Consider the following 25,611-nt stretch of genomic DNA (forward strand, 5'->3'; position numbering starts at 1 on the left):
ATGTCAACCACAGTTTCTACTATGTCCATTGTTCTGGGTCTTTTCATACCTATTAGGAATTGACAATTTTCATTTTTCTCTATGAGAACATAAAAATTCATGAGATATACTAACAGGAAAAATATATTTTATTTCTTTGAGGTTGTTTTCACTCCTCTTAAGTACTTTGTCAAAGTGCCTGCCTACCAATTTCTACTCAAGACTAACCTAGACAGCATATTAAAAAGTGAGATATTACTTTGCCTACAAAGGTCCATCTCTTCAAAGCTATAGTTTTTCCAGTAGTCATGTATGGATGTGAGAGTTGGACTATAAAAAAACCTGAGCACTGAAGAACTGATGCTTTTGAACTGTGATGTTGCAGAAGACTCTTGAGAGTCCCTTGGACTGCAAGGAGATAAAACCAGTCCATCCTAAAGGAAATCAGTCCTGAATATTCATTGGAAGAACTGATGCTGAAGTTGAAACTCCAATACTTTGGCCACCTGATGCAAAGAACTGACTTATTGGAAAAGACCCTGATGCTGGGAAAGATTGAAGGCAGGAGGAGAACGGAATGGCCGACTCAATGGACATGAGTTTGAGTAAACTCTAGGAGTTGGTGATGGACAGGGAAGCCTGGCATGTTGCAGTCCACGGGGTCGCAAGAGTTGGTCACGACTAAGTGACTGAACTGAACAACTGATAGTATGTCCTTTCTTTTAAAACGGTAATTAAAGTCTCATTTCGTCTGCAAGTCTCTTTGGTAATTTATGGGCTTTCCTCATAGCTCTGTTGGTAAAGAATTCACCTGCAATGTAGGAGACCCCAGCTCAATTCCTGGGTCGTGAAGATCCGCTGGAGAAGGGATAGGCTACCCACTCAGTATTCTTGGACCTCCCTTGTGGCTCAGATGGCAAAGAATCCTCCTGCAATGTGGGAGACCTGGATTTCATCCCTGGGTTGAGAGGATCCCCTGGAGAAGGAAAAGTCTACCCACTCCAGTATTCTGGCCTGGAGAATTCCATGGGGTCTCAACAAGTCAGACACGACTAAACGACTTTACCTCCCCTTCCCTTGGTGATTTATATTTCAATGGCAATTATATCCATAGCTCATCAGAGCTCTCAATACCAATACCAGGTTAATGTATTATTTCTTTTTCAAATCTATTATAGTGAATAGATAGCTAAATATTTATTACAACAAATGGTGTATACTTCTAGATTAAACAACAAAATATTCTAAATAATACAGCTTTATTCATGACATATTGATAAGTACATTGAAGCAATCGATATTCTATCTGTAGATATGGAATTTACACCTTCCACAAGATTCAAATCTGATCCTAAACATGAAACATATTTCTTTGACCAAGAAAAGGAGAAAGATTTTCTTAGAGAAATATTGCTTGAGAGTAATAAGAAATATTTATAAGATGGTATGTTTCTCATGAAACTCTAAAAATAATATTTAGGAATGTTCCATACAAGCTTTTTTTCTGTATATCATGCTCAAATATTGTTACCACTGCTCAGATACTCAGTCCTGTGTGTTCACATTTTATTTTATGAAGAAGGCTAACAGATGGAGCTGCTACTTTGTCCTAACAGAGATTTTTGTGATTTCACAAGAGGTAGCCAGAAAATATAGAGTGGAAAAATGTCTTTCTATACTCCCACTCAATGGTAGTTGTAAAATGCCAAAGTAAAAAAAAAAAAAAAAGCAATTCAAAAATGTTAACTTCTTGAATTCAAGCCCCATTTACCAAACGACTAACTTCACTTTTGGAGAAGGAAATGGCTACCCACTTCAGTATTCTTGCCAGTATAATCTCATGGACAGAGGAGCCTGGTGGGCCACACTCCATGGCAGACACAAAGAGTCAGACACAACTGAGGGACTAAAGAGCAACAACTTCACTTTGTTGCTACTCTTTAACTTTCTTTATCCCTGTTTATAAATATTAACTGATCAATTCATAAACTAAACAAAATTTCCAAAATATCTGCTCTGCAGACTCTCTCCTGTTTTGTTTTCATCTAACATTGATGACCTAATGCTCTAAATGAGAAGAATCTGTTTTTCTTTCTTCTGACTTGATGTTAGTGGTTATCTTACAGTTGGCTTCAGTTTTAACTTAATTCTTTATTAAAATTGTCTTAATTTCATAAGTACAAATTTCAAAATATAAAACTTAAAGTTAATTATTAAGTTTTCCTCTTTGTGAGAATACAGTATAATAACCATCTTCCCTGAATCTTGGGAAATTCATGTATGGAATGAAAATTATAGAACTAACTATTGGTAAGCAACTATTTCAAGTGGAATAGTGTATCATTTAAATCACTGTATGTGATATATATGATATATATATATAATTAAATCACTGTATGTGTCAATATCTTTAAAAAGCAAAAATAAATATTTCCCTTAAGAATATTGGAATAATTAATTGCATTGTTAAAAAAATAAACATAAGTAACGGTATCAATAAATGCAAATTTTATTTAGTGTAGTTTTTAACAATATAAGTAAAACAAAAATTACTTTGTAGGTAGCTAAGTGCACAAAATAATGAAATGAAATATTCAAGATAAAAATAAGATATATAAAAAGATTAAAACAGATAAAAAGTAGATAAGAGTTAATATCATACACCTGCTGAATTACCTAAAATAAGGAAAGAGTAGACATAATTTAAATTATAGCAGTGCTTTAATTACAGAAGTTCCTTTCTCCCTTAAATAAGTAATATTCTATCATAATGTAAGCATTTTAGAACCCGTAAGTCAACCCTTTTTTCAAAGCATTTGTCTCCTTCCAGTTCAAGTTTCCTCATTCCTATCAGGGTGGCCTTTGTTCCTATGACCCAAGTTGGTGGTTTCTGGATCCTTAAAGTAAGAGAGAACAAGGGAAGAAAAAACTGCCACAGTTATATGTGGCTTCCTTTTAAAGAAGGTTCCTACTACAGTCTGTTATACAGAGTGAAGTAAGTCAGAAAGAGAAAAGTATCATATATTAATGCATATATACAGAATCTAGAAATACAGTACTGATGAACCTATTTACAGGGAAGAAATGGAGACGCAGAGAACAGACTTGTGGACACAGCAGAGGAAGGAGACGGTAATCGAGAAAGTGGCATTGACATGTATACACTATCATGTGTAAAACAGATAGCTAGTGGGAAGCTGCTATATAACACAGGGAGTCCAGCCTGGAGCCCTGTGACAACCTAGAGGGGTGGGTGGGAGGGAGGCTCAGGAGGGGGTTATATATATATATATAATTATGGCTAATTCACATTGCTGTACAGTAGAAACAAACACAACATTATAAAGCAATTATCCTCTAATTTTTTAAAAAAAATTTTAATTAAAAATAAAGAAGGTTCCTAGAGATACCACATAAAACTTCTCTTTCAATCCCAACAGCTAGAAATCTGTCACATGGTCTGCTCTGGAAATGAAAGGAGTCTGAGAATGGTGTCTTTACACTGAGTGTCCATGACCTCAGATACAAACCACTAATTTCTACTACCCGTGGAGAGGAAAGAAGGAATAGTGGACATAATTTTTAAAGTTTATATTCTAGAATTTTCTCTCAGGCAATTTTTAACATTTCATGTTTCAGAAACTATGGAGGTAAAGAAAATATTTATCAAAATTACAGTTAAGAAATTTTTCACCAAGGTAAAGAAGCTTTTAAAGTGCACAGTTATATTCTGTGTGACAAACATCATGCTGTTTATTATTTGGTAAATGTATTGCCTGATATATATTATAGGGAAAACTTTAATGGAAAATCAACTTGGATGTTGATTAATGAAGTTTTCATCATTAAACATCTTGGGAGGGGAACATGAGATTATACCATGTTGTACCTTAATTTTGTGGAGTTAAAGATAATATAGGAGAATAAATTCCTCATTTTCCACTGGATATCAATTAGCAAAAGACTGCCTTATAGTCATTAGGGAATATTTAAGCTTCATTTATGAGTTCTGTAAAATATGAGTTTCACTGGGTTCACGTTAGTACTTTCTGTGACCATTTTGTTCAAGTGAAATATAGGGATATTCGACAATTTCACAATAACAGCAAACCTATGAACTACAGCAGGCCAGGCCTCCCTGTTGATCACCAACCCCTGGAGTCCACCCAAACCCATGTCCATTGAGTCAGTGATGCCATCCAACCATCTCATCCTCTGTCGTCCCCTTCTCCTCCTGCCCTCAATCTTTCCAGCATCAGGGTCTTTTCAAATGAGTCAGCTCTCTGCATTAGGTGGCCAAAGTATTGGAGTTTCAGCTTCAGCATCAGTCCTTCCAATGAACACTCAGGACTGATCTCCTTTAGGATGGACTGGATGGATCTCCTTGCAGCCCAAAGGACTCTCAAGAGTCTTCTCTAACACCATAGTTCAAAAGCATCCTTTCTTCCGCACTCAGCTTTCTTTATAGTCCAACTCTCACATACATACATGACAACTGGAAAAACCATAGCCTTGACCTGATGGACCTTTGTTAACAAAGTAATGTCTCTGCTTCTAAATATGCTGTCTAGGTTGGTCATAACTTCCCTTCCAAAGAGTAAGCATCTTCTAATTTCATGGCAGCAATCACCATCTGCAGTGACTTTGGAGCCCCAAAAAATAAAGTCAGCCACTGTTTCCACTGTTTCCCCATCTATTTGCCATGAATATAACCATTAGTAAGAGCTTAAGCAAAAAACATACCCTTAAGCAAGATGAGTTATTTTCTTGTTAATCAATAGGGCTTAAAGAAAGTTAGTCTTGGGCAAAATAGATTGCTGTCATAACAACTCAGAACTTAGGGGGAAAATGTATTATGTACTAATATGAAGGAATGTAGAAAAAAAAATTGTCCTTTTCTCCTCCTTGTGAGCCCTGGACCACTTTCTCTTCCTTGTGGGCCCTGGACTCGTTATCAACCTAACTAAGAATTAACTCTCTCACTAATACCTGTACTCTCCACCAAACCTGTCTCATGGCAACCACTACTATATTTTCTGCTTCTGTGAGTCTATTTTAGATATTCATATAAAGAGTATTTGTACTATTTGTCTTTCTGTAACTGTTTATTTCACTTAGCATAAATATTTCCCATGTTTATCTACATTTTCACATATGTCATGATCTCCTTCTTTTTAAAGGCTGCTGCTGCTAAGTCACTTCAGTTGTGTCCAACTCTGTGAGACCCCATAGACAGCAGCCCACCAGGCTCCTTCGTCCCTGGGATTCTCCAGGCAAGAACACTGGAGTGGGTTGCCATTTCCTTCTCCAATGCATGAAAGTGAAAAGTGAAAGTGAAGTCACTCAGTCGTGTCCAATTCTTAGCAACCCCATGGACTGCAGCCTACCAGGTTCCTCCATCCCTGGGATTTTCCAGGCAAAAGTACTGGAGTGGGGTTTAAAGACTGAATAACATTCTATTATATATATATATATGTTGGACTTCCTGGCTGCTCAGATGGTAAAGAATCTGCCTACAATGCAGGAGACAAAAGAGATGCTGGTTCCATCCCTGGGTCAGGAAGATCCCCTGGAGGAGAGCATGGCAACCCACTCTAGTATTCTTGCCTGGAGAATTCCATGGACAGATGATCCTGGCAAGCTACAGTCCATGGGGTCATAAAGAGTCAGACATGACTGAGTGACTAACACACACATATGTACATGCCACATTTTTAAAATCCATTATTTCTGGCAATGGATGAGTGGGTTATTTCCAATTCTTTATGTCCTAAAAAGTTGAATAACCTAGAAGAAATGGAAAAATCCCTAGATGCATACAATCTACCAAGACTGATTAATGAAGAAATTGAAAACCTGAGAAGACTAGTTACTAGTAAGAATATTAAATCAATAATCAAAAACTTTCTAACAAAAAAAGCCCAGGACCAAATGGCTTCACTACTAAATTCTACCAAAAATTAAAATAATTAATTCCAATTCGCAAATTCCTGCAAAAAAATGAAGAGGAAGGAAAGCTTTCAACTTATTTTATGAGGCCAACATCACACTGAATTCAAAGCCAGACAAAGATAATAGAGGGAAAAAAATTATAGACTAATATTCCTGATGAGCATAGAAACAAAAACCCTCAATAAAATACTAGCAAATTAAATTCGAAAGTACATTTAAAGAATCATTTTTTCACCAAGCTGAATCATTTTTTGACGTGCACAATTATACTCTATGGGGCAAATACCATATTGTTCATTATTTAGTAAATTTACTGCCTGTGAGTTCTGTACAAATGTTTCAATATATTAGTGCTTTCTGCTCAAGTGAAAAATAGGGATTTTCATCAACTTCATGACAATATCACTAAAATGTTTATGATTTAATTTGTTGTATACTTACAGCCACCGTTCTGCTGCTGCTGCTAAGTCACTTCAGTCGTGTCCGACTCTGTGTGACCCCATAGACGGCAGCCCACCAGGCTCCCCCATCCCTATATCCATTTTACAGAGAGGAACCTGAGGCTCAGCTCTGTTAAACAGTTAAATAATACATTGCAAGACCTAACTTGAAATCATGAACTGATGGGCCCCAAAGATGTTTTGCCAGTGTTGCTTCCAAAAGATATGAGTTTCTTTCACACTTCTATAGACTTCATCTACACTAGAACCAGAGTAAATTTTAACTCTGAGGAGTACTTTAACAAACTGTCTTATCTAACTTAGTGTCAAGTTATAGTTATGGTCTAAAGCATGACCAAGTGAGATTTATCCCTGGAATGTAAGGATGGCTCAACATACACAAATCCATAAGTGTGGTACATTATAGAAACATAAAGAAGGATAAAGATCTCATAATCACCTCAATACATGCAGAAAAAGTGTTTGAAAAAATTCAATACATTTTAATAACAAAAACACTTTAAAACATTCAACAAACTAGGTATAGAAGAACTGGACCCACAAAACGTCAGACATGACTTAGCAACTGAACAACAACAACTGCAAGAACAAGTCCACAGGAAACAAGACATTCAACAATGAAAAATTGAAAACTGTTCTCCAAAGATTAAGAACAAGACAAAGAATGTGCCTTTCACCAGTTCTATTCAATATGGTACTTGTATAGTGAAAACCACAAAATGTTAGTGAAAGAAATGAAAAGAGACACAGACAAATGTAAAGCCATCCCATGTTCATGAATTTTAAGACTTAATATTGTTAAATGTCCATACCACCCAAAGCAATCAAAATTTCAGTGTCAGTTTTTATATGAATATGAAAAACAATCCTCAAATTCATACGGAATCACAAAAGACCCAGAAGAGCTAAACTGATCATGAGAAATAAGAACAAAGCTGGAGGCAACACACTTACTGATTTTGAAAGAAGTTAGGGCTACAGTAATTAAGCAGTATGGTACCAGCATAAAACAGATAAATAGACCAAGGAAATAGGATGGAAAATCCAGAAATTAAGCTGTGCATATATGGTCAACTGATTTTTGACAAGAGTGCAAAGAACATACAATGGAGGAAAAATCAACTCAAAATCAACTAAAGTCTTAAACATGGGACATGAAACTATAAAATTCCTAGAAGAAAACATATGCAAAAATCTTCTTGACATCACTCTTGGCAATGATTTTTTAGATATGACACTAAATACATACATAAGCATACACATAAATACAAACATGAACAAGTGAGACTACATCAAACTAAAGAGCTTCTTTTCAGCAAAGGAAATAATCAACAGAAGGAAAAGGCAATGTAGAGAATGGGAGAAAATATATGCAAAGCATATATCTGATAAAATGAATTCTTATAACTCAGTAGCCAAAAAAGAAAAACCCAGTCTTATCTTTAAAAACTTGAAATGATGTTTCTCCAAAGATGCATAAATGGTCAACACTATTATTCAACAGTAAAATGCAAATTAGTACTACAATAAGATATTGCCTCAAAAAAAAAAAAAGATATTGCCTCATATATGTTAGGATGGTTGTTATCAAAGAAACAGAAGATGGTAAGTGTTGGTGAAGATATGCAGAAATTAGAATCTTTGTACACTGTTCGTGGGAATGTAAAATGGTACAATCTCTATGGAAAATAGTAATGGAGTTTCCCCTAAAAATTCAAAACAGAGCTATCATATTATCCAGCAATTCCACTTCTGGGTATATATTTCAAAAGAATTATAATCAGTATTTGTAGGAGATATTTGTGTTTCCATATTCACTGCAGCATTTACATTTCTTTAAACATCTCTTTCCTCTTGTGATTCAAAGCAAGTGGTGTGCCAGAACTGATTTGTACTGGTTTGCAAGAGACGATGGTTAAATTCTCAGAAAACTTGCAAACTGTTGGTTGTTAAAAATCAAACTCTATAAGTCTGCATCTAAATAAATTATATTAAAAACAAGGTAATGAGTACTCAAAACTTCTCCTTCTTAATTACTTTACTACATTTTACTCATATTTATGCTCTGAAGTGTATTGACTATGACTATATCTTTATGGTACAAATATTTATGAGATTTCTCATCTCTTTTCATCTCTGGCTTAATAATCATCTCATGTCAACTCAGCAGGGAAGCATGGTTTTGAAGCAACAGAAATAGGCAATTGCTACAAATCAACACAATCCCCCATGCCAAAAAAAAAAAAAAAGCGCAAGTTGTTAACTATCAGCACACCACTGTCCAGATGCATCTATTTACCTCAGAGAAGACTGAGATTTTTAAATTAGAATGCAAAGAGAAAGGAGGATTATCACAATGGTTTTTTGAATCCCCATCAAGTCAGGTGTTTTTGAGAGAAAAATGTATTTCCTCAATTCCTTACAGTCATATAAGCAAGTAAAAATCCAGGACTTGTGACCCTGAAGGTCCATCAGACCACACTGGAGGAGAGAATTCAGAATGTGATGGAAAGGAGCCCCTGTGATGCCAGGAAGGAAATGAGAAGATTTCTGTGTTGGTGGAGACAGAGATCTGGGTAAAGGAAGAGAAAAATTGAGGGAGTCAGGCTCAGTGTCCCAAATATGTTGATGGAACAGGCAGGGTGTAATTTCTATCAAAGCATTAAGTGAAGTGAAAGTGAAGTCGCTCAGTCGTGTCCGACTCGTAGTGACCCCATGGACTGCAGCCTACCAGGCTCCTCCGTCCATGGAATTTCCAGGCGAGTACTAAAGTGGGTTGCCATTTCCTTCTCCAGGGGATCTTCCCGACTCAGGGATCGAACCCGGGTCTCCCACATTGTAGACAGACGCTTTACCGTGTGAGCCACCAGGGAAGCATTAAGTAGGTATAAAATACTTCAAGACATCAGGGATAGTGGCCCATTGTCCCAGTGAACAGGCCATACAGTCCATGAATCCATCATGATACAAGAGCGATATAGCTGCCTGTTTGGGAGAGGTGTTTAAATATGCAGTATCAATTATGGTAATCACTAACATATGGCTTTTAAATTAAAATTAGGCAGACTAATCTGGGCTATAATTGTGAAATATATACTGTGTTAGGAATACTTAGTAAGAAAATATAAAGTGAGATATCTCATTATTAATCTTCTATATTGATTAGTATTGGTTTGATTGTATACACTAGAAAAAATAAAATATTTAACATTACCCGTTACTTTATAGTTTTTCTTATTGTGGCTACTAGAAAATTTAAAATACCATGTTAGTTTGTATTTGTGGGCTGCATTAAACTTTAATGACAAATGCTGATCTAGACAGTTAACCCAGAATGAGGAATCCCTCTCACAGGTGCTCTGTGTTTTTGTTGTTCAGTCACTCAGTCATGTCCGATTCTTTGCGATCCCATGGACTGCAGTCCACCAGGCTTCCCGGTCCTTCACAAGTTCCCAGAGTTTGCACAAACTCATGTCCACTGAGTCAGTGATGCCATCCCTCCATCTCATCCTCTGCTGTCCGCTTCTCCTGCCTTCAATCATAGGGGTCCAAAAATTCCTTCCAGGATTACACATTAATGAAACAGTTCAGTCCACTTCAGTCGCTCAGTCATGTCTAACTCTTTGTGAACCCATGGACGGCAGCACACCAGTTTCCCTGTCCATCAGAAACTCTCAGAGCTTGCTCAAACTCATGTCCGTCAAGTCAGTGATGCCATCCAACCATCTCATCCTCTGTTGTCCCCTTCTTCTCCCACCTTCAATCTTCCCTAGCATCAGGGTCTTCTCCAATGAATCAATTCTTTGCATCAAGTAGCCAAAGTATTGGAGTTTCGGCTTCAGCATCAGTCCTTCCAATGAATATTCAAGATTGCTTTCCTTTAGAATTGACTGGTTTGATCTCCTTGCAGTCCAAGAGACTCTCAAGAGTCTTCTCCAACACCACAGTTCAAAAGCATCAATTCTTCAACTCTCAGTTTTCTTTATAGTCCAACTCGCAAATCCATACCATACTATCAGAAAAAACATGGCTTTCACAAGATAGACATTTGTTGCCAAAGTAATGCCTCTGCTTTTTATTATGCTGTCTAGATTGGTCATACCTTTTCTTCCAAGGAGCAAGTGTCTTTTAACTTCATGGTTGCAGTCACCAACTGCAGTGATTTCGGAGCCCAAAAAAGTAAAGTCCGTCACTGCTTCCACTGATTCCCCAACCATTTGCCATGAAGTGATGGGACCAGATTCCATGATCTTAGTTTTCTGAATGTTGAGCTTTCAGCCAACTTTTTGACGCTCCTCTTTCACTTTCATCAGAGGATCTTTAGTTCTTCACTTTCTGCCATAAGGGTGGTGTCATCTGCATATCTGAGGTTATTGATATTTCTCCCAGCAACCTTGATTCCAGCTTGTGCTTCATCCAGCCTGGCATTTCGCATGATGTACTCTGCATATAAGTTTAAAAAGCAGGGTGACAATATACAGTCTTGATGTACTTCTTTCCTGATTTGGAAACAGTCTGTTCTTCCATGTCCAGTTCTAACTGTTGTTTCTTGACTGGCATACAGATTTCTCAAGAGGCAGGTCAGGTGGTCTGGTATTCCCATCTCTTTCAGAATTTTCCACAGTTTATTGTGATCCACACAGTCAAAGGCTTTGGCATAGTCAATGAGGCAGAAATAGATGTTTCTCTGGAACTCTCTTGCTTTTTTATGATCCAGCAGATGCTGACAATGTGATCTTTGGTTCCTCTGCCTTTTCTAAAACCAGCTTGAACATCTGGAAGTTCACAGTTCACGTACTGTTGAAGCCTGGCTTGGAGAATTTTCAGCATTACTTTACTAGCATGTGAGATGAGTACAATTGTGGAGTAGCTTAAACATTCTTTGGCATTGCCCTTCTTTGGGATTGGAATGAAAACTGATCATTTCCAGTCCTGCGGCCACTGCTAAGTTTTCCAAATTTGCTGACACATTGGGTGCAGCACTTTCACAGCATCACCTTTCAGGATTTGAAATAGCTCAACTAGAATTCTCTCACCTCCACTAGCTTTGCTTGCACTGATGCTTCCTAAGGTCCTTTAGACTCTGCATTCCAGGATGTCTGGCTTTAGGTGAGTGATCACACCATTGTGGTTATCTGGGTTATGAAGATCTTTTTGGTATAGTTCTTCTGTATATTCTTGCCACTTCTTCTTAATATCTTTTGCTTCTGTTAGGCCCATACCATTTCTGTCCTTTATTGTGCCCATCTTTGCATGAAATATTCCCTTGGTATCTCTAATTTTCTTGAAGAGTTCTCTAGCCTTTCCCATTCTGTGGTTTTCCTCTATTTCTTTGCATTGATCACTGAGGAATGCTTTCTTATTTCTCCTTGCTATTTTTTGGCACTCTGCATGCAAATGGGTATATCTTTCCTTTTCTCCTTTGCCTTTAGCTTCTCTTCTTTTCTCAGCTATTTGTAAGGCCTCCTCAGACAACCATTTTGCCTTTTTTGCATTACTTTTTCTTGAGGATGGTCTTGATCCCTGCCTCCTGTACAATGTCATGAAACTCCACCCATAGTTCTTTAGGCACTCTGTCTATCATATCTAATCCTTTGATACTATTGGTCACTTCCACTGTATAATCATAAAGGATTTGATTTGGGTCATACATGAATGGTCTAGTGGTTTACCCTACTTTCTTCAATTTAAGTCTGAATCTGGCAATAAGGGGTTCATGATCTGAGCCACAGTCAGCTCTTGGTCTTGTTTTTGCTGACTGTATAGAGCTTCTCCATCTTTGGCTGCAAAGAATATAATCAATCCGATTTTGGTGTTGGCCATCTGAGGATGTCCATATGTAGAGTCTTCTCTTGTGTCATTGGAAGAGGGTGATTCCTACGACCAGTGCATTCTCTTGGCAAAACTCTATTAGCCTTTGCTCTGCTTCATTCTGTACTCCAAGGCCAGATTTGCCTGTTACTCCAGGTAGCTCTTGACTTCCTACTTTTGCATTCCAGTCCCCTATAGTGAAAAGGAAATCGTTTTTCGGTGTTAGTTGTAGATGATCTTGTAGGTGTTCATAGAACCATTCAACTTCAACTTCTTCAGTATTACTGCTCAGAGCATATACTTGGATTACTGTGATATTGAATAGTTTGCTTTAGAAATGAACAGAGATCATTCTGTCGTTTTTGAAATTGCATCCAAGTGGGAAGGACTTATGCTAAAGCTGAAACTCCAATACTTTGGCCACCTCATGCGACGAGTTGACTCACTGGAAAAGACTCTGATGCTGGGAGTGATTGGGGGTAGGCGGAGACGGGGACGACAGAGAATGAGGTGGCTGGATGGCATCACCGACTCGATGGACATGAGTTTGAGTGAACTCCGGGTGTTGGTGATGGACAGGGAGGCCTGGCGTGCTGTGGTTCATGGGGTCACTAAGAGTCAGACATGACTGAGCGACTGAACTGAACTGAACTGAACTGCATTTCAGACTCTTCTGTTGACTATGATGGCTTACCATTTCTTCTAAGCTATTCTTGCCCACAGTAGAAGATATAATGTTCATCTGAATTTAACTCACCCATTCCAGTCCATTTTAGTTCACTGATTCCTAAAATGTCTATGTTCACTCTTGCCATCTCCTGTTTGACCATTTCCATTTTGCCTGATTCATGGACCTAAATTTCCTGGTTCATATGCAAAATTGCTCTTTACTTCCATCACCAGTCACATCCACAACTGGGTGTTGTTTTTGCTTTGGCTCCGTCTCTTTATTGTTTCTGGAATTATTTCTCAACTGATCTCCAGTGGCATACTTGGCACCTACCGACCTGGGGAGTTCATCTTTCAGTGTCCTATCTTTTTGCTATTTCATGCTGTTCATGGGTTTTCAAGGCAAGAATACTGAAGTGGTTTGCCATCCTTCTTCAGTGGACCATGTTTTGTCAGGACTCTCCACCATGACCTGTCGATCCTGGGTGACCCTACACGGCATGGCTCATAGTTCCATTGAGTTAGACAAGGCTGTGGTCCATGTAATCAGTTTGGTTAGTTTTCTGTGATTGTGGTTTTCATTCTGTCTGCCCTCTGATGGATATGCTTAAGAGGCTTATGAATGCTTCCTGATGGGACAGAATGAGGGGGGAACTGGGTCTTGTTCTGATGGGTGGGGCCATGCTCAGTAAATATTTAATCCAATTTTCTGTTGAAATAGTAATTGTATAATATTTGTGACCAAAGTTCAAGCATTGATTTGTATTTTGATGATTTCCACATATAAATTAATCATTTTATTACTAGAAATATCTTTATCTTTGAAAGAGAATATCTTTTTCTACACCTGACAAATATTAAATTTGTATCTCTATGCATTTTTTAAATCATCTGACAGAGAGGAGATTAATATACAATACTTAAAGCATAGTATTTTTTTTTCTTTTACCTGTTGAAGAAGGACATGATCTCTGAGCTTTGTTTCTTGTTTTTGAATAACAATACTGTTATTTTATATCCAAATGTATTGAAAATATATTAAAAAAAACAAAAATTAAGTTTATTTTAATCACCAACAAATGTGTCTTTGTCATGTAAATTTTAAAATAAAACAAATTGAGATATGAACCAAAGTAATTTAAATGACTCTGTGTAAAAATTCATACAGTTAATAAAGAAACCAAGTACCAGAGAGAGCAGTAAGTCATGAAATGGGGATTTTGTTAACTAGTTCGATCCCTGGGCTGGGAAGATCCTCTGGAGATCTGAAAGGCTACCCACTGCAGCATTCTCACCAAGAGAATTCCATGAACTGGATAGTTCAGGCGGTTGCAAAGAGTCGGATGCAACTGAGTGAGTTTCACTTTCACTTTCAATCTAAGTTTAATGGGGAAAAGATGACAGCATGAGCCAAATCAAAGTCATTTCATGGCAGCGTATTTAGCATTTATTCATGCAAATGTATTCTGCGTCATTTTGGCAAGGAATGAAATGTTTTGATGCCCTCGGCAAGGGACTACATTACTTATTATTCCTTGTATTTCTTCTACTGAATATCTATCACAAAACTTAAGGTACATTTTGGAGAAAGGAAATAGTAATTGATAAATCTTTGAAAATTTCATAAAGACTCCAAATTACTAATTAAAGTTTCAGAAGTGTATTCTGTAAAAATAAAAATTTAATGACAAAAAAATACTTCTCTTGTCATTGACTGAAATATTGTTTTAGTGAATAAGTGGGATTGTCAAACTACTGTCACAGGAATCAGGTCCCAGTGCTAACAACAGTGAGTACTTTTATATCACGGTTCTTGAATCCTAAATTTTGGGAGCAAATCTAAAATTTCATATTTAGAAGCTATGAATATATGAATACTATTTAAAATAATTTTAAGGCACTCTATCCTCACCAGCTCCCAACAAAGAAACATTTGATATAGGAATTTTTAATTTCTATTCCAATATATGTTGATATAAAATAAGCATACTAAGCTTTGGGAAGATAAAGTACTTCAAATTATTCCAAATTACAAATTATAAAGTGTTACATAGGTACTGTTCAATAATGCTCAGCAAATAGCTTCAGAAAACAAAGTTTTGAATTTTTTTTTTAATGAAAAATAATTGATATATAACATTAAGTTTAAGGTGTGCAATGTTTTGATTTGATACATTTATATATTGCAATATGACTACTATTATAGCATTGGTTAACATCTCTATTATGTCACATAATTATTTTTTGTGTATGATGGGAACAATTAAGGTTTGTTCTTTTAGAAACTCTGACATTTATAGTACGGCATTGTTGTCTATAGTCTATAGTCACTCTGCTGTGTATTAGGCCTCTAGAATATATTTATCTACTAGTTGCAAATTTGTGCCTTGAGCTTTTCCAATGTGGTATGGTCATGAGTAATTTGCTAAATAGTTTCTCTGAACCTAGATTCCTTCTAACCAATCTACTTCAATCTGTTGTGAATTACAAATGAGTAAACATATGTGGAAGATATTATAAATTTTATATTGTACCAATATTTGGTTATTGTTGCATCATGAACTTATATTGGTTTTTAAAGTTTTAACTGTTAGTGAGATTTTCAGGAAATAATCTCTGAAGGACTTAAGCCAGACCTTCCATGTGCCTAGGAACCTGGGATACATTAAGATGTGTTTCTCTCTTTTTTTTTTTTTCTTTTACTTTTTGGAAAGGAAACAGAACACAAGCAAATTTACTCAAATAGCAAATGTCATAAGGGGATTTCCTATATTGAAGGCATAATCTGAGTATGGCAAAATCATAAGAGAAATTAAAGAAAAGGTTGAATATTTGAAAAAAGATACAGATGTAGGAATAAACATGTTGTTCAAAAAGAGGAAGAAACACATTTAATGTAGAAAATAAAGAGAACTGATATTCTGGAAAAGACTAAATGAAAGATGCTACCCATCAGATTCTGTAAAATGACTCTGCTTTGGCTACTATGAGGAAATACAGACATTTCTTACTTAGCAAACAAACTGATATATAAAATTAATCACAAATGTCTAGACTTATCCTTTGGAATCAAAAGGTATCTAAGTTTGGAACTCTCAACAAACAAATTTAGGAGTAAATGGAAACTTTTATCTTTAAATTTTCTGGAAGTTAATTGTGCTATTAATTTATCTGTTCACTGGGTGGCAAAAAGTCAGATGTGACTGAAGCAACACGGCAAACATGCACACACTTTGTATTTACTTAGCATTGCTAGTTGCTCAGTCCTGTCCAACTCTTTGGGACCCCATGAACTGTAGCCCACTAGACTCCTCTGCCCATGGGGTTTCCCAGGCAAGAATACTGAAATGGGTTACCATTCCTTTTTCCAGGGAATCTTCCCGATCCAAGGATTGAACCCAGATCTCCCTCATTGCAGGATGTGAGCCACCAGGGAAGCCCCTTTAACTTAGGGTTAGACATCCATTTTCTCAAGATTACTATTTCTAGAATTAAATTGATCTCCTCTGCCTTTGCTACCCACTCCAATAAAACTCCAATTCCCTTTTCTGATTTCATATTCTTAAACTATAGTTTAGTTCCTTTAAGAATTCATGAATTAAAACTCAGAAGCATTGGTGATACTTTGCTCCCACACTTCCTTAACACAACCATTACATTGTCATGGGCTGATTTCTCTTTAACATATTTTAGTAGAGATTTTATTCCCTCATGCTTAGATTACGCAGTAGCCTGTGCTAATTATACTCTACATCTGTTTATTTCTCCAACTTCATGAACATCATTTTCAAACTATCATTTGCAAATCACATTTTCCACCTCACTCTCCCACTTGAAAAACTTCAGATTCTCATTGCCCATGAAATAGGACTTAAGCTCTATAACTCGATCCTTCCCAATTATGATAGATCTTTCTCCTTTTCAACATTCTGGTACACATTTTTTCATTCTAGTCTATTTTTTCTTTATATAAATACTATAGACTCATCTGGCACTTTCCTATTTTCATCTTTTATGATGTTCCCAAAGTTGTCTACTTTTTCTCCTTACCATGTTCCTCTTATTTTTCTGTTTAAACCATACCTCCTGATCAATGTGTCATTTAAAGAGCACTGACCTGGGAGTCAGAAGCTCTTTAATGTCGGCATTGCAGAAATTTTAAGAGGTAGCCATAGACCAGTAAAAGCAAAGAACTGGCTTCAAAGACAAGGTCAAATGTCCTCTGTGTGTGACATATTACTTGATGATACATTACATGATTTGGTCCTGTTTTGCTCATCTGTAAAATGTGAAAGTCAAATTAGACCATATCTGTCTTTGGCCTTATGTCTAATATTTTCTTAATCTGTGAATTAGATTCTCCTATAAGAATTTTTTTGATAATCCAACAGAATTAATGCTATCTTTACCAATATCTGCAAAACATTTAAATTCTTATAATAATGCCATAACGCCTTGTTCTAGCCACTTGTTTCAAACTTATGATGTACTTTTCTGAATTACTGTTCTTCAAGTTTGTCAGAGGACTGGTATAATGGCTACTACTAGTACCTGCACATATGCTAAGTCACTTCAGTTATGTCTGACTCTTCGCCAACCTATGGACTGTAGCCTGCAAACCTCCTTTGTCCACGGAATTCTCCAGGCAAGAATATAGGAGTGGGTTGCCATGCCCTCCTCCAGCATCTTGGGTTGGATCTTCCCAACCCAGGGATTGATCAAACCGTGTCTCCCGGGTCTCCTTTATTGCAGGTGTATTTTTTACTGCTAAGCTACCAGGGAAGTCCTACTATTAGCACATATATAGAGATTTTATACACACACACACACACACCACATAAATTTTAGAACTGTATCAGAAACTCAAAATCATGTTTTGTTTTGCTGGTATAATGTTTAGGGAAAGCAAGATGTCACTGATACTTTTTAAAAATATTCCTATGATGGAAAAAACAAAATGTCCGTGATATACTTTGAAGTCATTTCTATATGATTTAAAGAAGCATTGGAAAAGCTGGCTTGGCCAGTACTACAATTTCACCTTCTTGGTTTATGTCTCAAAACAACTACTGGTAATAGCAGAGCCGAGAATTTGTACATGGCATATTGTGTAGGAAATAGTGATGATTCTTTCTAACTTCAAAAAGCCACATGGTGTGGAAGGAAACGTAAGTTATAGATTGCCTTGGAATAATCTTTGTGAACTTAAAATCTTACATTGTAAAGGTGCCATAAATAGCAACAAGGGACAAACCAGTGTTGGCCATGGAGCATGACTGCACAATGATTTGCAAAATTAATGTTTAATAAAACTGGTTGGGAACAGGTTCATGGTCATACGTGCATGCTAAGTTGCTTCAGTTGTATCTCTTTGCCCGCTCTGGTCTGTAGCATGCCAGGCTCCTCTGTCCTTGGGGTTCTCCAGGCAAGAATACTGCAGTGGCTTGCTATGCCCTCCACGGGGGGATCTTCCTGACCCAGGAATCAAACCAGCATCTCTTATGTCTCCAGCATTGGCAGACTTGTTCTTTACCATTAGTGCCACCTGGGAAGTTACTGAGCATTTTAAATTTCTGAAAATGCTGTCTTATATTCTAACTTACTATGCTGTTACTATACTAATATTTACTATATTAGTTTCAGTTCAGTCACTCAGTCGTGTCTGACTCTTTGTGACCCCATGGGCTGCAGCATTCAAGGCTTCCCTGTCCATCACCAACTCCCAGACCTTGCTCAAACTCATGTTCATCGAGTTGGTGATGTCATCCAACCATCTCATCCTCTGTTGTTCCCTTCTCCTCCCGCCTTCAATCTTTCCCAGCATCAGGGTCTTTTCAAATAAGTCAGTTCTTCACATCAGGTGGCCAAAGTATTGGAGTTTCAGTTTCAGCATCAGTCCTTCCAATGAATATTCAGGGTTGACTTTCTTGAGGACTGACTGGTTTGATCTCCTTGCAGTGGAAGGGACTTTCAAGAGTTTTCTCCAACACAAAAGTTCAAAAGCATCAGTTTTTCGGTGCTCAGGTTTCTTCATAGTCCAACTGTCACATCCATACATGACTACTGGAAAAACCATAACTTTGACTATATGGACCTTTGTTGGCAGAGTAATGCCTCTGTTTTTTAGGTTAGGCATAATGTCTCTGCTGTCTAGGTTAGTCATAACTTTTCTTCCAAGGAGCAAGCATCTTTTAATGTCATGGCTGCTACTAATAAACTAATATACTCTTTTGCTATATTAGTATAGCAAAACATAAATCCCACATTATTCAGATGAGAGTGAAAAATGCCTAGGACATATGAAAGTGATTTTATCAGCAATTATTTATCAATAATTTAGAAGTCACTACTTACTTTTGTTGAATAACTTGCTCACCTTATCAGAATAATTTTCTACGGAAAATTAAGTACTGGCAAACGTGTAACACAGACATGAGAAACAACTCTAAACTTTAATAAATGCTGACCCAGTTTTATTTTCATGAACCTACAGAATACCTACAAAGAGTTAACAGAAATTCTGTAGAACAGCCACTCTGCATCACATGTTTTTAATTTTAGGAATATCCATAACCATTTAGGTCAATTTCAAATTATGGCAAAAGAGAATCCAAATGCATGACTGCTAGACTGAACTGTAATGATTAAATTTTGAAGACTTTCTTTGTTATTGTTATGTTTTAAAACAACTGTTTAATATAAGTATTCCCGTGATTCTTTCTTTTGCAATTTGAATAAAGATCATCATATGATTTAGAAACAAAGGCAAATTAATAATATTTCCACTTTCTCTGATAAGCGGTGTGAGCATAAAACACAAAGCATACAGATACATTATACTTTCATAAGGAACTTTTTATAGGTATGAAACTCTATCCAGATGTCTAACCCACCAAAATTGATGTGATAATAGGCTTTCCTCTATATATTCTTGAAATTACATATTGCAAGGTATTTTTCTATTTAACACAGCCCAGTTTTAAAACGTAAAATACCTGTTGAAGAAACAAATCAACAAAGGAAAAGTTAATAAGAAGATCAGGGTCTACAAATCTTGAGTGACTATGGAGTATGAAGACAAGAGCGGCTCCAGTAATGACTGTCAAATTGAAGGCTGAGGAAAAGGTTGGGTGCTTTAAAGAATGAAATAGTTCAAGACAAAAAGAGATAATGGTTCAGAATTATCCACAAGTTTAAGATGGGTGTGGGAATTATAATCATATAAGGGCGTCATTATTCCCCTTAACTAGCCTTATTTTAGATGTCATTTTTCTCCTCACAGCACTAAGGATTTAGTATATTCTCAACAAATGTTAACCAAATTGGATTTAACTAAAAACAGGTATTTTTACAAATGTCACTAGGAATGAAATCTTCAAGTGGAAAAGTAAGTCTGCAATTTGCAAAAGATTTAAATCTGTGGATCATTATTGTTTGGTTTTCTCTTATCACAAATTTGGTTTGCATCTCACTGAAAGGGTGTGAGGCTGAAGGTTCACAAAGGGAACTTGGACAAGATACATTTTCAGTACCTCAATATGCTTGATATGTCATTTATCTACCCAAGTTTCACTTCAGTAGAAATACATTAAAATCACAAAGTGCTCCAGATCAATATTGTTCACCCCCAAATTTAAAAGTAAACCAAGTCACTAAATTATTACTTAAAATTGAAATCTTATTATGATTTATTAAATAATGTTCATATAGCCTATCTTGTTAACATCCTTTCCAAAATACTATCTTTAAAGAACCAGTAAGTCTGCAGATAGGCTCTTCTCTCTTTAGGTAAAGTTCAAACATATATAACCAGAAGGGTTGTGGATTCATCATATAAGAAGTTACTGCTTATAGGATGCAGTGTATATGACAAATTCAAGGGAGACCATGCACTACTACATGTATCTATGGAAACAGATAACAGGGCTTTGTGATAGAAATTCCACTTTTGGCTATTAAATTGTTAAACATAATTTTAATACTAATGTTAAAATATTAAGCTTTAAGAGTAATGATTTTAGTTTGAGTCATTTTGTCTAAGCTTTGGTGTAATCCCATGGTTGAATTTATTCCAAATGATATAATGTAGCACAGATCTATGCCCTAAATATGCTAGGGAATTAAATAGATTTTTTGACTATTAGGTTTACTTTGTAAATTAAAAAAAAAAAAACTTTTGTGCAAATTAGAAGAATGTATGTCAGAAGAGCCAACAATAGGGCTGTATAACTAAGAGTAGCATCCTAGACTTTTCTTTTATAAAAGATTCACAGGGCATTAGAAATTCAAAATATTTAGTTTGTGATTCATTCTACAGGAGACTGAAAGCAAGTTTAAAGTCCTAACTAAATTTTAGAAGTAGCTTGTATCTTTAAATGATTATGCTTCCTCATAAAAAAAGAACTAATCAATATATTATTAAAATTTTAAAATATTCATATCCAGAGCTTATTTAAATATATATTCCAAATTTAAATTACTTTATGACATGAATATTATTTTATTAAAATATAAATTATACAAAACACTTCAAAGTAAAATGCTGTTCCACATACTCTTTCCATTTAAAAAGTATGTACTCATAGAAAATTAATTCAGGTAATTCTGCTTGATAAATTATTAACTGATTTTTAAATTAAAATTTAAAATTAACCACCATATTAAGATATTTGAGGTTATAATCACTAAGATACATTATTACTTTACTTCACATTAACAGAACATTGTAACTCCCAAGTGGCTTTCATACCTGTAGCCCATTTGAAGATAAACACTGAGTTTATTCCTTCTTATTATTTCTATTGCCGAGTCCATAACTTGGCAAATTATTCAGAAAATAATTATTGGATTCACATAAAAGAAAAAATGTGAAAACAACAAGCAATTCTTTGGCACAATATCTTGAGAGAAGGTCATTATTGGGTTGGCCAAAAAGTTAGTTTGGATTTTCCTAAAACATCTTATGGAAAAACCTGAAAGAACTCTTTTGGTCTATCCTATACTTGAATTCCTGTTTTACAGAAGGGAAATGGAAATACTGAGAAGCTGACTGATCTATTAAGTGTTTTAGTTTGAGGATGTAAATGGATTCCTTTCCAAGGTTCTATTGTCCAGCGAAAAAGATATCTGGTGATCTACTTGCATAAAGACAAGGAGGAGTCTTAGAAGGAAGTTATCCCAGGGAAATGGAGAATACATATCCATAAGTTGTGTACAAGAAAAATACGACCAACAATGACATAGCAATAGTGTATAAATTATTATATACTAGAGAAGGACAGTACTCTTGCCTGGAGAATCCCATGGACTGAGAAGCCTGGTAGGCTACAGTCCATGGGGTCACAAAGAGTCGGACACGACTGAGTGACTTCACTTCACTTCAGGCACAAGAATAATTACGAATTTCTCTTCATTCATTACGTACTTGGCACAAAATTATTTCTAAAGTGTATCCCTATAGAATCTTCATTACAGTTCTGTCAACTAGATCCCTACTGTACTTTGGGATGAAGTTAAAGAGATGTTTAAGACTAAAATCTGCCTTTCATTTCTTCCTCTACTAAAAGAATTTCAATTCTCTAGGATTTTCTCTCTCATTTCGGAGTTCAAATAGGTCTACTAGGCTGAAGTAATATATGTAGAGAATATATGTGATCAAAATAACTTGAAGGAATAAATGTGACATAAAATCTTAACATTGTTGAGTTAAAAGCCATTCTCCAATAGAGGATAAGGAAGAAAAGAAGTTTTGAAAAATTACCATTAAATCTTACAAGTAAAAGAAGAGATATTTTTGATGAAGTCTCCAGAAATGATCACATGTCTTTACTTAAGGTAACACTCTATAAATTCTTATTTTATTATAATATACTTTTATGGCAGGAACTGAACACTACACGTTACACAAATAAATTTATATATAGATGTAGAGATACAGATTTTCAAAAATTTTGATTGCTCTCCAAGAGCTTTAATACTACAATAATTAGAAAAATTTTATTGTACTTGGTAACTTTATGACATTCAGTTCAGTTCTCAGTCGTGTCCGACTCTTTGCGACCCCATGAATCACAGCACACCAGTCCATCACCAACTCCCGGAGTTCACTCAAACTCATGTCCATCGAGTTGGTGATGCCATCCAGCCATCTCATTCTCTGTCATCCCCTTCTCCTCTTGCCCCTAATCCCTCCCAGCATCAGAGTCTTTTCCAGTGAGTCAACTCATCTCATGTGGTGGCCAAAGTATTGGGAGTTTCAGCTTGCTGCTGCTGCTTCTGCCAAGTCGCTTCAGTCGTGTCCGACTCTGTGCGACCCCATAGACGGCAGCTGATCAGGCTCCGCCGTCCCTGGGATTCTCCAGGCAAGAACACTGGAGTGGGTTGCCATTTCCTTCTCCAATGTGTGAAAGTGAAAAGTGAAAGTGAAGCCGCTCAGTCGTGTCCGACTAGTCGACCCCATGAACTGCAGCCCACCAGGCTCCTCTGTCCATGCGATTTTCTAGGCAAGAGTACTGGAGTGGCTTGTCATTGCCTTCTCCGGGAGTTTCAGCTTCAGTTCAGTTCAGTTCAGTTGCTCAGTCGTGTCCGACTCTTTGCGATCCCATGAATCACAGCATGCCAGGCCTCCCTGTCCATCACCAACTCCCGGAGTTCACTCAAACTCGTGTCCACAGAGTCAGTGATGCCATCCAGCCATCTCATTCTCTGTCGTCCCCTTCTCCTCCCGCCCCCAACCTTTCCCAGCATCAGAGTCTTTTCCAGTGAGTCAACTCCTCGCATGAGGTGTCAGCTTCAGTTCAGTTCAGTTCAGTTCAGTCGCTCAGTCGTGTCCTCCAAAGTGGGCCTTCTCAATGGCACCAGCGGTAAAAAAAATTCTGCCTGCCAATGCAAGAGACATAAGAGACAGGGTTTCAATCACTGGGTCAGGAAGATCCCCTGGAGGAGGGCACGGCAACCCACTCCAATATTCTTGCCTGAAAAATCCCATGGACAGAGGAGCCTGGTAGGCTACAGTCTATGGGGTCACACAAAGTCACGACTAAAGCAACTTAGTTCAACAGCACAATGTGGCTGATAAAATGAGGAGCACTATTAGATAATGATAAATTTTGGTGGAAGACTCCAGGACCAAAAGTGTATTTTGTGGGAAGAAAAAACCCTTGTTTGATCTCTGTAGGGCAGAGTTTTAGGGAGGTGAATTGGGACTCTTTTTCTTCAAAGTGGGAAACTCTCTCAATTGGATTCCAGTTAGTTTTTATCTTCTTCAATATAAAATCTATGGTGTATCCAAATGATAATGATGTTTTCTTTACAGTTCAGTGCCAAAAGAATGACATGCATATTTACAAACTAAGATTAATCAGCTAAGTATATGACACAAAGAAAGCTTATAATTTTGGAACAAACAGACACTACTGGTGATGTAACACTATAAAGTGATAGTCACAATAATTAAATCACTTGTGCTGTGTTCATCTTCAATGAAAGAACGCGTAATCCTTTCTTCCAACTCATATAACATTGCAAGGAACACTTAAGCTGGCTAAGGATTGGTGGTAACACTGAACTCCTAGAGTGAGGAATAATTAAACTTTAGTAAATCACTCTAAAAGCTTATAAAAGCAAACACCAAAGGCTTACAACTTAGGACTGTGTACTACAAAAAGCAGGAAGTTTCTGGGGTTGATTTAAGAGCTGCTGAATTTCAATTAGAAGACTTATGATGGACATTTTATCTACTTTCTTAGTATTATTTTATCATGTAATTCCTTTAATCATTTTCAATTAATGTAAGTGTGTTGTGCTCCTCAAAGCAAATTTACTCACATAGGTTAATGTCTTTTTTAATGTGCACTAAAAACCTAAAAGCTTGCCTAAGAGACACCTTAAAATACCCAAAAAGGATGTTACTGGCACATCCAGAACTTCCTCAAAGTCTTCGTGCTTACTTCAGTACCTTCTGAGACATGTCCTTCCCCAAATTTTTGGAAATGAAATTACAGAGCAGGAGGGTGTGGGGTATTATATTCAGCTCAATCTGATCATTGACTTGAATATTCTTTGCTTGTTTTCAGCTTTGTAAGAATCATCTGTTAAGTATATTGAGAGTATTTATTTTTGGTAGTGAAATTTGGTTGAGGGGAACTGGAAAATTAATCATTTACATCTTAAAAGGTTTTGTATTATTTTAAAGTATACATTATTTCACAGTTGCCAATTTCAATAAAAAGGAAAACAAAAATAAGAAAGCAAAATATAGGTTAAATTTTGCGTTACATTAGTTCCTGGCTGGAGAGTGTGATGAACAGATGCTGAAGGACCTCCTCAGTGGTGAAGTAGATGCAGCTGAAATGGTACTTCACTCATCAGTGTAACTTATTCAAGTAGCTTTTCAGGTTAGTGTCAGAGCTTCAAGCTGAGTGGCACATGGAGGCATGAGTATCATCGATACTCACTACTTATGTTTTAGAAATCAAAAGATTAACTCAGAAGAGCAAATCATCAATCATAAACTTTTTGTATAGGTCAATTGAGCCTTGGTTTGGGGTCATGTCCTTACGTCTTCCTGAATTACAACACTCAACAACCTAATATAACATTAAAACATCTCACAGCAAAAGACAGTTTTGTAACCCTAAGAAATTTAGTATACCATAAAATTATGCCATTGCCTTAAAGGCAAAATTGGCTGTAGTCAGTTAGGTGTTAAATAGCATTTTCTTTCATCTGATGACTGGAT

The sequence above is a fragment of the Moschus berezovskii genome, chromosome 1 (genome assembly GCF_049115385.1).
Source record: "Moschus berezovskii isolate FMDL1 chromosome 1, NW_MosBer_1.0, whole genome shotgun sequence".
Lineage (NCBI taxonomy): Eukaryota > Metazoa > Chordata > Mammalia > Artiodactyla > Moschidae > Moschus > Moschus berezovskii.